The following is an 11654-nucleotide window of genomic DNA, read 5'->3' as shown; positions in this document are numbered from 1 at the left end:
AGATTGTTTTTGTGTCGTGATAAGGGTTACAGTTGATCCATTTTGTCCTCTGTGTATTGGTCCATGCCCATCCTGATGATGTGGAGTTATTTCAAGTTGTCCTATCTTAGACAGTAACGGCCTTTGATGCGTAGGCACCTTTCTGATGCATGAGGCTTCTGTTTTCCGGTGTGGTGGGAGGCTTTCCAGAGCGGCTGTCCTCTGCCTTGGCCACGATCGGTGTGCTGTGTCGGTGCCCTGCCTGCCTCTGGCGCTTGGTGTCAGAATGTCAGCTGACAGTGGGACTTTGTTCAACAGTATCTCAGTCTTACTGATTTTTATTACCCTGATTACTATTAGTGATATTAGGAAATAATTTTTGTTAGATGTAATAATGTTTTAGAAATGCATAATGAATTTTTGATTTTTTTTAAGCATATATTTGTTTATTTGAAAGGCAGAATTACAGAGGAAGAAGGAGAAACACAGAGAAGTCTTCTGTCTGGTGGTTCAGTCCACAGATGGCTGCATGAGCAGGGGCCGTGCCGAGTGCAAGCTTCGGGCCCGCAGCTCCTGGTAGAGGTGCCCAAAACTTGGACCACCTTCTGCTGCTTTCCCAGGTGCATCAGCGTAAACGTGTGATGACAGACAACATCTCAGTGGCGTCCAGAGTCTGTTGCTCGGGAATAATGAAGAAGCAGAAGGTACCCAGCAGGCAGACATGCTGGAGCAACAAGTGAAGCTGGCCTTCTTGGTGTGCTCGTCAGATGCTGCTGTGGCCTGGGGGTTGCAGCTGCTGATGTCCGTGGGAGACTGGGTGCTAGTCCAGGCGCTGCGCTGCAGCCACCGTGTGGGAACCCAGGGGGAAGCTGGCCTCGCCTGCCCCTGGCTGTTGACAGCACTGTAGAATGAACTGGAGTCTAGAAGAATCTCGCTCTCCGTCACTCTCACCTTCTATTATTGTATGTCATTTTGCCTTTCAAATAAATAAACCTCTTCTGAAAGAGTACGCAGAAAATCCAAGCTATTAATGAAAGGGAGGACAAAACCGAGACGTTTCCCATGTTTGTGATGGAGAAGACTTCAGTGGTTTAAGCTTTGATCCTCCTGGAAGTTTCTTTGACACACGTTGTGCGGCTTCTTTTGCACGTTTAGCTCTGTAGACTGTCGAGCTTGCGTTATTGAGGAGCTAGCATTGGTCCAGGGCTGAGGCGATCTCCCCAAGCTCCGTTGTGGCCACATCTACCTCCGTGTATTCGCAGATGGAGACATCTCTCCAGCAGTTGTCCTTTCTCGTTTCTAAGCTGCTTTTTAAAGGTTCCCTTACATTGTGTTCTCTGAAAGTCGCAGTGACAGAGGTGAGTCACTGTTCAAGTGCCCACTCGGGTAGCATGGCCTCAGTCCAAAGCCCGGAGCCCACAGTGCCCCAGGGAGGGTAGAGGGACCACGCCACGTGCTGCTTCCCAGGGCGGACATGAGCAGGAAGCTTCATCAAGAGTGTGGAGGAGCTGGGACTCAAACCGGACACTCTGACAGGGGCCGTGTGTGTGTGCCAGGTGGTGCCTTAAGCCACTGAACCTCAGTACTCACTCTTACACTATGCTTTTAAAATCAGGGCTGGGGCCCGGTGCAGTAGCCTGGTGGCCAAAGTCCTCGCCTTGAACATGCCAGGATTCCATATGGATGTCGGTTCTAGTCCTGGCGGCCCCACCCCCCATCCAGTTCCAGGTTTGTGGCCTGGGAAAGCAGTTGACGGCACAAAGCCTTGGGACCCTGTACCCGCGTGGGAGACCAGGAAGAAGCACCTGGCTCCTGGCTTCGGATTGGCACAGCTCCATTCGTTGTGGCCGCTTCAGGAGTGAATCATCGGATAGAAGATCTTCCTCTCTGTCTCTGCTTTCTGTGTATTTGCCTTTCCAATAAAAATAAATCTTTGATTATGTACATTAACCTACTTCATCAGCCAGTTAGATTATAAAAGTAGAAGACACAGAGCTGAGGTGCTGCGCGGGCAGACAGCTGGTCAGTGACAGGTCCGGGATTGCGACCGCGCTGCGCTAGGTGTCCCTGCACTTCACGGCAGCGGCTGTGGGAACGACGGGCAAAGCTGCCAGAAGGACCTGGTGCACATGGGTCCGTTTACTAAACAAAGTAGTCATATAGCTTTATTCAGTAATCACCGAGCACCCATGTGTGTACTGTACTTTTTAAAACGTTTTTATTTGAAAGGCAAATTTATTGAGAGAGTATACAAAGATTATCTACTGGTTTGCTTTCCAAATGGCTGCAGGAGCTGGAGCTGAGCCAATCCAAAGCCAGGAGCCAGGAACTTTGTCCAGGCCTCCCACGTGGGTGCAGGGTCCCGAGGCTTTGGGCCGTCCTCCACGGCTTCCCCAGGCCACAGGCAGGGCACGGGGTGGGGATGCAGCACCCGGGATGTGAGACAGCACCCATAGGGGATCCTGGCACTTGAAAGTGGAGGATTAGCAAATAGAGCATTGTGCTGAGCCTTTCCTGCCCTCTCCCCCTCCTTTCAAAAGGAAAGAAAGAAATTCTTGGGACGGCAGGTTCACGGAGAGGGGAGACACGCACTGCACTTTTCAGGGCTCTTAGGGTGCAGTAATGAACACAGCTGGTGTTTGCCACAAAGGTCGCTTGGGTGGGTAGAAACAGACCATAAGCAATAGATGTGAAAAGTTCAAAGTGTTATGGTGTGAGAAGGCATTAGTGTGAAGATTGGAAGCCTGTGAGTATGGTTAGGCTGTGATGGTGGTATGCAGTAGGGGGCGATTTTTAAATGATGTGTCCAGTGAGAAAGTGATCATAGGGTGGGACGTGAAAGGATGTTCCAGGCAAAGGAAATGGCCGTTGTGAGGCTTCTAAAGCAGGACCACGGCAGTGCTCACTCGGGACCGTGACAGTCTGTATTGGAGAGGCAGTGGAAGGTTGGGGCGTGTGCAGCCTGCTCTTACAAGGCTTCTCGCTGGGTTTCAACCATTTGCCTCTAATTTCCTGTGGATTCGTTCGTTTGTGTGAGAGGCGGAGGGAGAGAGCGCTCTTCCATCTCGATTCAGTCTTCACGTGCCTGTGTTGGCCAGGCCTGGGTCAGGACGAACCAGCAGCTCCAAGCTCGCGTGTGGGGGGCGGGCCTAGACTTGGAGTCATCACCCACGTCCTGTCAGTGTGTGTCAACAGGAAGCAGGGTTGGGTTTCAGACATCCAGTGTGGGACACGGGCATCCAAGGCAGGTGCTTGGTGCCATGCCAGTCACTGCCCGTCGTGCTCTGCGGTTTGTTGGGTGTGACTCATGTATCCTGTGCAAGGCTTGCTGAGTCCCAGAATCTGCTAATATCTGTAAACATGCTTGGAAAATCGTTAGTCTCAATTTAAGACAGTGAATTTGGCAGTGCCAAGATGGGATTCTTTTATAAAAGAGCCAATTGCAGGCGTGTATAGCTATTTTGAAGCCCTCACTCATTTTGTCTACTTTTGCTGACTACTTAAATTCTGCATTATTGACCATTTTCTCCTGCTTTGTCCATCTAATACGTTCTAGATCATGTTGATGTATTGTCAGGGCATCTTCTAAAAGCTCAGTAGATGTCCTGATCACCTTGATCTTGTCAGGACATGAATTGAAGCTTTGTTAGGAAACCCGTTTTCATTTCTCTCATTCCTAGAGTATTTTAATCCTGTCCCCTACAGTGTTGTCTTTATTCCTAGACACTTTTTGTTTGTTTTGTTTATTCTTCTGGAATCTTTTTTTAAAAATAAAGATTTTACCTTTTATTAATTTATTTTTATTGGGAAGGCAGAAAAAGAGGTGTTTCCAACCACTGGCTCATTCCGCAGGTTGCTGCAGTTTTCGGAGCTGAGCCAATCCAAAGCTGGGAGCTTCTTTCAGATCTCCCACATGGATGCAGGGTCCCAAGGCTTTGAGCCATCCTCTGCTGCCTTCCCAGGCCACAATGAGGGTGATGGATGGGGTGCAGAGCAGTCAGGACACAAAGTGGCACCCATATGGGCTTGTGGGACTTGGAAGGCGAGGTTTTAGCCACTGAGCTGTAGCACCGGGCTGTTTATTGCTGATGTTTGTATAGTTGAGAAAGATGCCCGCCCATGTGGACCATTGATTGGGGTAGGGAGGGTGGCGACAAATGCTTCCAATGTTTTTTTCCTCCTATTATCTGGTGGGGGAAGGAAGTGGAGTTGATCCCTGTCAGTAGCCAAGCTACATCAGTGCCCGGGAATAGGACACGGCCAGTTGATGTCACCCTAGGGTCCCGATGTGGAGAAGAATGTCCTGTGGGGATTGCTTAAGTGGTTTCAGTAACTCTGAGATGTTGGCTGTTTGGTACTACAAGGTCCATTTGCTGATGTAGTCCACTTGCCCAGACACTTGCTGGCAAAGCAGCCAGAAGAGTGTCATGTCTGTTGTTCCCTCCATCCTCTGATGTGATACTTGGCGTCCTCTGCAGGCCTCAGTGAGGTGGTTGTCATGTCCCCCATGCGCATGTGGACTTGCTGTGCACTGCACAGGCATCAGCAGCTGACGAGGCCCAGTCCTGACACATGCACTCCAAGGTCAAACCACACATCCTGTGACTTTTCCCCTGTGGCCAGAGTTTTGACTCCAGTGGTCCAGTTAGAAAGTCCCCTGGGAAAGCTCGCCTGAGGTGACCCCAGGCCTGACTCCCGTGGGTTCTGGCTCAGTCTGTGACCCTCACCGTTCTGCTGGAGTCTTAATGCCACTGGTGATCATGATGTGTATCTGCTCGGGCTGAGCCCAGACTCCGGCGCTGCTCCAGCTCTGTGGATTTCACAGCATTGCATGGGAGAAGCAGAATGTGGCCCCGCACACGTGCAGCGTGGGATCTGACTACGGACTCCTCTGAGCACTGAGCCTCTGCAGCCCCTAACTCTGCTCTCTCTTTCCTCCGTTCAGCTGGACTCCAAATCCTGCTTCGGCTTCCTTTTCCTATGCTGCAGTTTGGAAAGTGCCAGCAGGTAAAATCCAGTCTCTCATTGGCTTGCCACTGTTCACTGTCCGGGCAGGCAGTGTGTATTTTGTGTTATAGTTGTTTGCCAGAGTATACCAGCTTCTCCCGTATGATAGTCTTTAAGATGTTGCTTATTTACCTACTTGAAAGGAAGGGTGCGACAGGAGGGAGGGAGGGAAGGAGAGGAGACCGAGGTATCTTTGATGTGCTGGCTCCTTCCCTGGTCTGTAAAAGCACTCCTTGAAACAGGTCCACGCCAGGAGTTGGGACTCCATCTGGGCCTGTCACGTGGTCAGGCATTTATCTGCAGGCTCACTGGGACTTGAAGTGGGACTCTGGGATGTGGGTACCCCAGCAGGAGCTGGCCCTCGCCCGCACTTTACCTCTATTGAAAGCCGTGAGTCTACACCAGATTATCTGAAAGAGGTGAAGACTGGGATCCAAAGGGAAAGTTGAGGATGATCCAAGAAGGGGTATACTGGAGGCCAAGTGGCGATCAGCTGCCCTTACTGTACCCAGGCACCACTGTAAACTGTTTCAGATGCTGTGGTTAACAAGCATTGCCATTGTGTGTGATGCTTACTCTGGGATGCTGAGAGTAAGTCATTGCAGCGGCAGCTGAGGAGTGGTAAGGGCAGTCATCAGTGAAGCAGCTCCTTCTGCACACCGAGCTGCTGTGTGAGAACAGGATGTGAGCTGCCAGCTGCGGAACTCCGCTGTCCCCCATGCTGTCACAGGGCTCTTAGCAGCCCTGTTGCCACCCTTTCCTTTCCTCTTTCATTGTTTTGGACAACTCGGAGCTTGCTTTCTCTGCTGGCCTCCTGAGTCTCTTTAGTGAAGGATGCTGTAACCGTTCTCAGTTGCTGATGCGCTGAGTTTAAATCCCATTCTCTGCCTTCCTGTCGCTCATAGACGCCTGTTACACAGACTGTCATCTTTCTAACTAGGGAACGTCATTTTGGTCGTGAGACCCACTTGCATAATGAAAAGAAAATACATACTTGTTGGCAAGCAGTTCTGGATTTATAGTTGCTGTGTTGTCAAGGTAAGTTGTAGTGACTATCTCCTAATACAGTTATAATTCTTAGGGAAAGAAAAGGAAAATTCTTATATAATTTTCGTTGCTGTGTTACTGTTTAAATATCATGTGAGCTAAGTAGTAAGGTTCTATAAGTGCCATTTTGTCACATAGCTAATCTGAGCTTTGAGAAAGTGAAGAAACTAAAATAAAAACACAATAAATAGTAAACTTGAGATACAAAGTCAGTATGTTTAGATATAAGACCTGCACTGTTTCTCAGCCACTCTTACACAAAGGTGCGCATGCTTCATGCTCTAAGCGTCTTGTTCTTAATTAAGTGAAATTTTTACCAATATGAACTCATCTCTGTCCATCCTTCACTTTCTTCTTTCTAGGGCTTTGCCTTTTCTTAAATCATTATTCCTGTACTAATTAATTACCCTGTTCCACAATCTGTTTTTTTAAAATAAAAATATTACAGAGATCTCTCATGGCAGTTGTGGCATGGAATTTTTGCCACTCCCTTTTGAAGATTTGTCAGTAGAAAAACAGTAGAGGACCAGTGTCCAGAATTCTCCCAGGCAACCCTTATGTAATGAAGGGAAGGTGTGGGGAAGGAATGCACTCAGCTTGGTACCAGTCAGACCCACAGTCTTATCATCCAACATGCAAATAGGAAAAAAATCATGTCCCTAAGACTTCATATGTGGAACTTTTTAAAATATTTAAAGCATCAGGGTTTCAACATCATGTCATTGCACAAAATTGCATGAGTTTATATCCTTATTCCTATGTACATTGTGAAAGAATTGTTTGTTTCTTTGAAGGAAGAGCGATAGAGATCTTCCTTCCACCTGGTTATTCCCCAAATGCCTGCAATAGTCTGGGTGGGGCTGAGCCGAACCCAGACGCCCAGAGTTCCGTCCTGGTTGGCCCTGTGGTTGGCAGGGGCCCAGATGCTTGGGTCGTCATCCACTGGCATTTCAGGGGCAACGTCAGGACGCCGGGTCAGCAACAATGAGCAGACCTCCAGTTGGCAGCCCAGTGCGGGATGCAGGCATCCACACGATGCCTTTGAGTCCACTGGATCACACACACCCTTATTTCTATGTCTTAAAAAAAGGCTAATATTATTTAAAATATGTTTCCTTACAAAGGAAATGGATTGTTTACCATCGAAATATAGTTCACACTTAATTGATGTTAATAAGATTGGGTTAAAACTGGTTATAAAAATACAAATAGTATGTAATTATTCAGTGGCGAAGTTATAACATTTCATCAAAACTTGGTTTAAAAGTTTCTGTATTAGAGCTGGTGCAGTAGCCTAGCAGCTAAAGTCCTCACCTTGCAAAAGTCGGGATCCCATATGGGCGCTGGTTCTAATCCCAGCAGCCCTGCTTCCCATCCAGCTCCTTGCTTGTGGCTTGGGAAAGCAGTAGAGGACAGTCCAAAGCCTTGGGACCCTGCACCCGCGTGGGAGCCTCATTTAAGAGGCTCTGGGCTCCTGGCTTTGGATCAGCTCAACTTTGGCCATTGCGGCTGCTTGGGGAGTGAATCAACGGAGGTAAGATCTTCTCTGTCCTCCTCTCTGTATATCTGACTTTCCAATAAAAATAAAATAAGTCTTTAAATAAAAAAGTTTCTGTAAGCTCTGTAACCTTTTAAAAATTTAATTTTGATTATGGATGAAGCTCACAGATACAATAAGCAAATAAATCAAGACACAATAGATTATATACTTGATGAATCTATTTTCATGTAGTTCAAAAGTAATTCAGAGTAATGAATGCTGCCATCAGAATTGCTCGGCGTCAGCGCTCGCCTGTAGAGATGTGGTGTTGAGTCGGAAGGAGTCGCTCGTGTCCTGACCACAGTGGCGGTAACGTAAGCACTGAAACACAACTTTCAATGCTGAAGATTTGCCCGTTCTGTATGTAATTTCTATCTCCAGGAAAGTAATGGCAATTAAAAGGAATAGTGTGTTGTTGAATCTCTGCCTTTAAATAAAACAATGGAAATCTGAAGTAAGTAAGTGGGGAGGCATACGGATTTGTTAGAATCTTACCACTGCTTTTATTTTTAAGGTTTATTTATTTTTTACTGTAAAGGCAGATGTACAGAGAGAAGGAGAGATAAAGATCTTCCATCTGCTGGTTAACTCTGCAATGGCCACAATGGCTGGAGCTGAATCAATATGAAGCCAGGAGCCAGGAGCTTCTTCTGGTCTCCCACGGGGGAGAAGGGTCCCAGGGCTTTGGGCCATCCTCTACAGCTTTCCCAGGCCACAGGCAGGGAGCTGGATGGGAATTGGGACAGCTGGGACACGAACCAGTGCCCACATAGGATTCCAGTGCTTGCAAGGTGAGGGTTTAGCCACAGAGCCATAGCGCTGGGCACTCACACTGTCTCTCAGCAGGCCCAAGGGCAGGTCCGTTACCTTGTGGTATTACTGTATGTGTGCCTTTGTAGAGCGGGTAGATGGAGACTCTTCCTGCTTGGAGAACAAAAGGACTATGTAGTTCCCATCACCCTGGAAGAGAAGCAGACCCCACAGTGCAGAGATGGGACACACTGTTGGCTGCGTTAGCCTCAGGCCCAGACCCGCAGCAACACCGCTGGCAGATGAGTGGCGTCATCGATACTCAGCTCTATTTCAGAAAACCAGCGGTGATGGCAACTACCCTTCAGTTCTTGCTAAAGCAAGGATCAAATTGCAGATCATACTTGGTACCGCATACATACTGAGAAAAATTTTTAAAGAAACTAGTGCATCAAATAATCAAAAATTCATGTTTTAACATTAACGAACCAAAAGAAAATGATTTGGAGAAGGAAGTCCTAGGCCATTGGACCTAAATTTATGTATTTAAATTATGAATGGAAATTTTGAATGTTGGCTGTGACTTCACTGCATTGTTCACTTTCGTCCCATTCTTCAATCACTAGCTATTTGTGGAATATATTTCCTTCAGTTTGTAAGAATTTTTTCTTTTACTACAAAGAAAGAAAAATCATGGGGATTTGGGAACAATGATTTAGGAAATGAATTTCCCCTGAGGAAGCTGCCAGGACGGCTGAGGTTAGAAAAGATGTGCCTACGCGGAGGATGTTACAGCATGTCCGCAGAACTCAGGAAGCGAGACAATGTTTATGCTGTGTTACTTAGCCTTTCAAATAGCATGCGACACGTGTTTTCAGAATTAATCTAAATTTTAAAGCAGTAGATCCAATTGTTATTCTTGGAAAAATTTACTGCAGTTCCCACAAAATGTAGACATTTAGGCAGAATAATATATTTGTTATATTCACCTGAAAATATACTAAGTAGACTATTTCAAAATGCAACTGAGCAGTTACATACTATTTATAAATTTCTCCTCTGTTTCTCACGTTTTCAGCAGCTGTGGCTGCCAGCTGACCTCAGCAGGTGCAGTGAGTGGCTGGCAGTGCACAGTGACAAAGATGAGGCTTAATGAAACAAGTGTTTCTTATAAATAATTTGGAAACAATTTTGGAATCTTGGTTTTTTTTGGCAGTAGACGTAGGACATCTCAGATTCTATTACGTAACTGAGTTGTACATTGGAGGCAGTGATGACTGACGCCTACCACTGACCATACGTTTCAGAGGATGTCCTACTGCAAGTGGGAATGCCAGAGGAAGGAACTGTCACTGCCGGGTCAGTTGCAGTGCATAGAAGGTCTGTGTTGGAGACACGTCGTGGCACGGCCAGGTACAGCTGTGACAGGCCCCGGGAGACCAAACAGGAATCCACAGAATAACTTCGTAACATATTGGCCAGACATCCAACCAGTCATTTTTTCTGTTTTTCCAGCAATAATATCCTCTTTCTCTAGATCCACTTATCGAGTACAGTTTCCTGTAACTAGAAACTGTAAGCCATGTTCTTTGCAAGCTACTGACTACAGAAATGACTAAGGACATCATGGAATTGAACTTTAAGTTTTGTCCTCTTTTTATTGCTCAGTATTATAGCAAGATGATAAAAAGCTTTTGAGAGTGTTTGAGCTCTGGAGCCACTGGTGACTCCTCGTGGGCTGTTAGCATTAGTGCACTCGTTTGCTTCTGTTGACACTACATGTGACTAGTTAAGCAAAATCCAATTAAAATTATTTTGGTGCCTGGCATGGTTAGCCTAGTGGCTAAAGTCCTCGCTTTGCTTGTGCTGGGATCCCACATGGGGGCCGCTTCATGTCCCAGCTGCTCCACTTCCCATCCAGCTCCCTGCTTGTGACCTGGGAAAGCAGTTGAGGACAGCCCAAAGTCTTGGGACCCTGCACCCGCGTGGGAACTCAGAAGAAACTCCTGGCTCCTGGCTTCGGATCAGCTCAACTATGGCAGTTGTGGCTGCTTAGGTTGTGAATCAGTTCGCGGAACATCTTTGTCTCCTTCTCTCTGTAAATCTGCCTTTCCAATAAAAATAAAGCTTCAAAAGAATTGTTTCTGAGTTCACAGTGTTTCTGAAATAATGGAGTTTCCTCAGTTCATACAGATGCTCTAATTTGTTTTAGTGTTGTTACTGTTTTGCTGTTAAAAATGGATTCTGGGTATGGAAATGGTTGGGATCTACTGAAAAAAAAGGATCAGGCCTTGGGCCTGGCGTGATAGCCTAGCAGCTAAAGCCCTCGCCTTGCACACCCGGGATCCCATATGAGCACCAGCTCTAATCCCGGCAGCTCCCACTTCCCATTCAGCTCCCTGCCTGTGGCCTGGGAAAGCAGTTGAGCACAGCCCAAAGTCTTGGGACCCTGCACCCACATGGGAGACCCGGAAAGAAGTTCCTGGCTCCTGGCTTCGGATCAGCGCAGCACCGGCTGTTGTGGCCACTTGGGGAGTGAATCATCGACAGAAGATCTTCCTCTCGGTCTCTCCTCCGTACATCTGCCTTTCCAATAAAATAAATCTTTTTTAAAAAAGAGAAACAGCAGAGAGACAGAGCTGTTCTGTAGGTGCTGAGTCATGCCCGAGCTCAGTGCATACCGCAGCACAGCTGGTAAGATGGGCTCCCTGCCAGCGCAACAGCTGTTGGGCTTTAGGCATTTACGCCGGCTTGTCTAAACACCAGGTGTGAGCCACAACTGGCGAGGTCAAGCTGGCCATATTTGAGGAAAATCCTCTTGTAAGGGACCAGTGTTGGTCGGCTTAGGGGAGATGCAGGGGAACACGGTGAGATAAAGTCTTGTATCCTGAGAGCCATGGGAGAAACGGAGGAGCAGTTGGTGAAGGCGTCTCCTGATGGGCTCCTTTGTGACCCCACGCCCCAGGCTGGCGGCAGCGCGTGAGCCTTTGGGCGACGGCTGAGTGCAGAGTACTGCTGGAGGGCAGGTGCACGTCTTCCTTAGCAGAGGCCAGCACGTCCTTGTCCAAGGAACCCGCTACCTCTGCTTCCCAGCCTCCGGTGTGTGCCCTCTGTTTACTGTCCTCAGGAGAGTTAAGGGTTTGCAAATGGGCTTACGAAAAAAAAAAGACTTGCCTCCACAGCTCTTCAGACATCTTTTGTGATTGTTGCTGGGGGAAAGTGGTCCCTCATTGTGGTTTCATTTAGTGTAACATTCAGCAACTGTATCAAATGAGAGCAAGCACATTTTACAGCCTGTGTTTTAACTACAACTTTGTCACTGACTCTGTGC

At 47.5% G+C, this 11654-nt stretch overlaps 1 protein-coding gene across 3 annotated transcripts in view; it reads left to right on the top strand.

Moving 5' to 3' along the window:
• CUNH9orf85 (chromosome unknown C9orf85 homolog) overlaps positions 1 to 8101 on the top strand; it is a 30393-nt gene extending 22292 nt beyond the window's left edge. The window contains exons 5-6 of one of the 3 annotated variants that reach the window (XR_005883970.1): positions 4925 to 4986; positions 7766 to 8101. The gene's annotated coding sequence lies outside the window, so the exon portion shown is untranslated. Of the gene's footprint in view, positions 1 to 4924; positions 5134 to 5520; positions 5568 to 7765 lie in introns of those variants that run through there. The other 2 variants (XR_005883971.1, XM_040980939.1) reach the window with 2 other exon arrangements.
• Positions 8102 to 11654: the final 3553 nt, after the last annotated feature.

This window comes from Ochotona curzoniae, unplaced genomic scaffold, assembly GCF_017591425.1.
Source record: "Ochotona curzoniae isolate NIBS_2020 unplaced genomic scaffold, NIBS_Ocur_1.0 contig_3502, whole genome shotgun sequence".
NCBI classification, from domain to species: Eukaryota; Metazoa; Chordata; class Mammalia; order Lagomorpha; family Ochotonidae; genus Ochotona; species Ochotona curzoniae.
The sequence above is the reverse complement of the archived record's forward strand: the minus strand, read 5'-3'. Positions and strand labels throughout refer to the sequence as shown.